Source organism: Sinocyclocheilus rhinocerous, unplaced genomic scaffold (assembly GCF_001515625.1).
Source record: "Sinocyclocheilus rhinocerous isolate Xijiao unplaced genomic scaffold, SAMN03320098_v1.1 scaffold299, whole genome shotgun sequence".
NCBI classification, from domain to species: Eukaryota; Metazoa; Chordata; class Actinopteri; order Cypriniformes; family Cyprinidae; genus Sinocyclocheilus; species Sinocyclocheilus rhinocerous.
The window spans coordinates 2,742,217-2,747,035 of NW_015652998.1; the positions used below are offsets into that span (position 1 = coordinate 2,742,217).

A 4,819-nucleotide genomic window follows, 5' to 3' on the forward strand; every position below is an offset into this window, starting at 1 on the left:
CTATAAATAACAGGCTGGATGTACAATAACCTTACATCTTAACATCTTTTTTTTTATTTATTTTTTTTTTATTTTTACAAAGCATCATAGAATACATATTTTGTCTATAGCCGATAAAACAGCTTCGTAAATAGGAAGATTTCAATACATGAGGCTTCTGAATTAGATTTTTTTAGCAAGCCATTAAATGACTTGAGACTCGACTCGGACTCGTGACCAAAGACTCGAGACTTGACTCCGACTCCAGCGATAAAGACTTCAGACATGACTCGGACTACTGGTTAAAGACTTCAGACTTGACTCGGACTCCAAATTAAAGACTTGTGAACATCTCTGGCGCGTGCGAATGCATTTTAGTTGGCCTTAAATTAATTAAAAGTTAAGGTAAATTTAGAGCATTTATGGCATAATGTTGACTATGGCATAATGTTGAAATTGACTCCTCCCTCATTTTCTTTAAAGGTGCACTAAGCAATATTTGAAAACCGCTTTTGACCACATTGTCAGACCGAGTCCCAAAACACACTTGCAGCCAATCAGCAGTAAGGGGCGTGTCTAGTAATGAAAGGGAGAAGAGAGCGCTCAGTGAGTGCACAGGACGAATATTAGCAAATCGACTATAGATAGTGAGAGATGGCAGATAAAAAAAAGAAAAAAAGAGGAAGATTTCGGAGGAACAAAACATTAAAACGAAGGGCAAGAGGTAGGAGCTTTCCGGCGGTGGAGAGAACTCAAGGAGCAGGAAGGCCTGGAATCGGACGCCGAGGTTGCTTTGTTTCTTCTTGATAGGTGAGTTACGTTGATTTAGCTTTTTCATACATTCTGTGTTGGCTTTTGTTTGAATATGCTGTGGCTGGCAGACATAACAGATTCCGCCATTGTCGCTGCCATGGTTGTGTACATATGTGTGGGGCGGAGTTATCAAAATAGGGGCGAGGTCCTGTTGGGGTATGGGCGTGTTTGTTTTGGTGCTTTCAAATATCAGCTTTGTTTGGCAAAAATCGCTTAGTGCACCTTTATAAAAAAAAAAAATATATATATCATGGTTATGGGCACTTATAATGAAAGTAAAAGGGGCCTTTTTTTTTTTTTTTTTTTACAATTTAAAAGCAGAAATGTGAAGCTTATTTTATAAAGCACTTAAATGTAATTATTTTGTTTAAAAATATATTATTTGAATTGTTATTTAAATCATTTTTTACAGTCATTTTATGGCTTGCCATGGCAGGAAAGTTGTCAAATTGCACATAATTTCACTAGAAAAGCTTAGTAGATTAACTTTTCACAACAAAAAAAAAATCACGTTTATGAAAACATGTTTATGTCTTGTGACTATTCTATTGAAACAGTGAATATTTTAATGTTTAGAAATTGGCTCTGTTCACTTCCATTTCAATTCACCTCACTGTAATCTTGATTTTTTTTTTTTCTTTTTAGAGAAAATTAATTTCTTTACCAATCAAGATTATGCTGTCGACTGAGCTCGTACTGAACCTAGAATATTTCTTAAAGTATTGCTAAGATATATTATGGAAAATCAGTATTAGGCAGGTCAAGCTTATGGTTTCAAATGCAGACATTACTCTTGAACATAAAATCAGCTGTTAAAATGAGTCAGCTGTTTTGCTTTGCCACTAAACTCACCATGATATATTACCACTCCCACAAACCGGTCCTGCGTGTGATTGCATCCGACACACACTCATATTACACTGCTGACCTTTCAATTGCGGAAATACACTCTAAAAATATCATACCGGTTCATATCTGTATGTAAAACAGCATCGAAGGGTACCGCCGAGCCGCAGTCTAAACAAGGGCCTATCTCTGGAGGGCTCATGGGCAAATCATTCCTGTTCACAGGCTTTGGGCCGACCTGCACAGCCTCTTCAGTGGACCAGAGAGGTGATTAATCACTAACCCCTTAATCATGCCCAAAGGTCCCGCTTTAATTAAAAACAAAGTTCTCTTTTTCATTATTCCACTCCAACTGAAAAACGATAAGACCCCCATCCCCAGAACATATTACGGCCGGGGGCCCCCACCTCTGTCTCTCTCACATCCAAAGACTGAGAGACTGCAAAAAGTGATGAAGAAACATACTAAAGCCACCATCTGAGCCAAAGAAGTAGCCAGAGATTCACCTGAGAAAGACACTGTGGGACAATAAATTGTAAAAATAGACAATATAATAAAGTCTATTACAGAAAACACCTGTTTTAGTTGTGTGTGATAAGTACTCATTTCTTTTGTGCAGGTTATAAGCATTTCTTATATAGGTTGTGCAAAACAAGCTGAGAACTGTGTTTCAGAAATGATCTGTCACTAAGCTCCGCCCCTCTTGGCTAGTGTTGCTAACTCAAGACAAACATGATTTTCCAGTGCACTTTGCTGACAAAGAGGTAAAATTGACTGAATAGTATTGTTACAAATAAGAATCATGGCCCGGTTGCATGAAAACCCTTAAGTGGTTTGACTTTAGGGTCTCCCTGAGGGGGATAAAATCCCTGAGGCAAGGGCTTTCTTTAAGAGAGTTGCAACAAATGTCTTAACTGTCAGACTTACCTGAGTGTTTATACATCTTAGATTTAGGTTTATGGCAGAACATGGCATTGGAGACCCGGTTGCTTTAGTTATAAAATCTCCCACCACAAACAGAACATAACAGACCATTGACTTTTAAATACGTTTCATCTTTACTACAAAAACTGCTAAACCACAAAATCTGTTATGGAGATTATTAAAGAGATCTAGGCAAACAACATCCTGTGAGCTAACCAGCTTAACAGAATTGGAAACAAGAAAATGTAAACCAAACCACACCAAAGACAAAAGAGCCATTCTTTTATTAGATGGAAAAAGAAGAAAACATCCAAGCCTGCCACTATCCGAAAGCCGAAAGCCTTGCAGGAGATAATTAGCCAAATTATCTCAAGTGCACAGTGGAAGTGATAAAATATATATATGAAAACGTAGTGTTGATTTTTTATTATTATTATTATTATTTTTATAGCACTCCTCTCAATGCACATTGCTTCAAAGCATAACTTTTTATTTAGAATGCCTTATTTTGATCAGTAAAATTACCCTGTGCTTGAGTTCAGCAGATGACTTGAGGGAGCTTTTTTCCTTCATTTTTTAATTCCTTCATTTTTTTTTTTTGTTATAGTGAAATGGTTATTAGGACTTTGCTGCAATGCATAACAGATTTTAAACACTTGAGTGATTAAGGGGAAATACTTAATGATAACCTTAGAGTACCTCAAGTGGAACCTTACACTCCCAACAAAATCGATAAGTTTAACCCCATTCATACATTTTAAAGGGGTCATATGATGCTATTTTAAAGATCATTATTTTGTGTATTTGGTGTAACAGAATATGTTGACATGCTTTAATGTTCAAAAAACACATTATTTTTCAAATACTGTACATTATTGTATGTCCTCTATGCCCCGCCTCTCTCAAACACGTCGTTTTCAACAAAGCCCCCTCCTTTGACAAGCACAGTCTGCTCTGATTGGCCAGCTGAACCAGTGCATTGTGATTGGCCGAACACAACAAGCACGCGTCGGAAATGTAACGCCCCTTACCATAAACGCGAGCTTCATCTTTCAAAATAAATGTAAAGACAGTAAATAATGTCATGCGTGACAGACACAGTGATGATGCAGTACACAAGCCGCGGTTAAGACAGCTGACGTGCTATGATTTCTGACAGGCAGTTCACTCTCCTGAGATGTCCGGCGGCTGCATTCGTGGGGTTCGCAATTGGATTTGGCGGAGGGAATGGAGACAGTCGAGTCCTTATCTCCTTCCTCACCCGCCAGATCCGGTGCCGGCATTTCTGGGATCGGAAGCCCGCTCTGCGGTTTCTTCCCCCCTGGGGAACGGGCTTGACGCTCCGCCTATCTTCCTCCGAGGAGGTTGATGTGGAGGGCATAGATGAGGATTCGCCCCCTCTCTCAGCACAGTATGCAAATGTGGCGGGGGTTTGTGACCACGGCTATAAGGCCATGCCCCAGGTGGAACAGACGCTCGCGAGCTATCTGTCCCCTGGTGCGGCATCATCCTTAAAGGTTCCGGCATTGCCCTCCAAGCCGTTACGTACTACATCTAGCTTGGTGGGCAAGGGGTATACGGCTGCAAGTCAGGCTGGTGCGTGTCTGCACACCATGGTGGTGTTACAGGCGTACCAAGCCGACCTGCTAAAGGAGTTAGATGAAGGCGAGGAAGTAAAATCGGATGATATCTCTGAACTATATATAACCGCTGATTTGTCTCTCCGTGCCCTCGGGAGATCTTTCTGCCAACCCTGCCACCAATGGTGCTTCAGGGCGCAGCGGTCTCCAGCGAGCGCTTCCCTCAGTCTCTTCCGCCCGGAAATGTAGCGGAGCTGAGGGGTTCGGTACCCCTTCGGGGGTCTCCAGAGCAGCTAGTTCGGCCATCTCCAGCCTGTGTCTCGTTGGGTCCTTCATACTGTAGAAAAAGGCTATCACATTCAGTTCGGCGCTCCTCCGCTGCCTTTCAACGGGGTCTTTCCCACACTCGTGGGCCCCGAGCAGGCTCTGGTATTAGAACAAGAAGTGAACACTCTCTTGAGGAAGGAGGCCATCGAGGTGGTCCCTCCTCACGACAGAGAATCCGGGTTCTACAGCCGGTACTTAATTGTTCCGAAGAAGGATGGAGGGTTGCATCCCATTTTAGATCTGCGTCAGTTGAACCGCTCAGTCATGCGACTGAAGTTCAGGATGCTCACTATCAAGTCGTGTCCCAGATCAGGTCCGAGGACTGGTTTGTCACGACAGATCTAAAAGAT

At 41.5% G+C, this 4,819-nt stretch overlaps 1 protein-coding gene and 1 long non-coding RNA gene across 2 annotated transcripts in view; one reads left to right on the forward strand and one right to left on the reverse strand.

Annotated features, from left to right (window-relative positions):
* The window catches only part of LOC107715403 (uncharacterized), a 4,602-nt gene extending 2,446 nt beyond the window's left edge, over window positions 1–2,156 (forward strand). The window contains exons 2-3 of the long non-coding RNA XR_001637095.1: window positions 1,783–1,905; window positions 2,006–2,156. This is a non-coding gene — a long non-coding RNA (uncharacterized LOC107715403). The remainder of the gene's footprint in view (window positions 1–1,782; window positions 1,906–2,005) is intronic.
* The window catches only part of LOC107715401 (neurexin-1-like), a 422,466-nt gene that overhangs the window by 309,798 nt on the left and 107,849 nt on the right, over window positions 1–4,819 (reverse strand). The window lies entirely within an intron of this gene.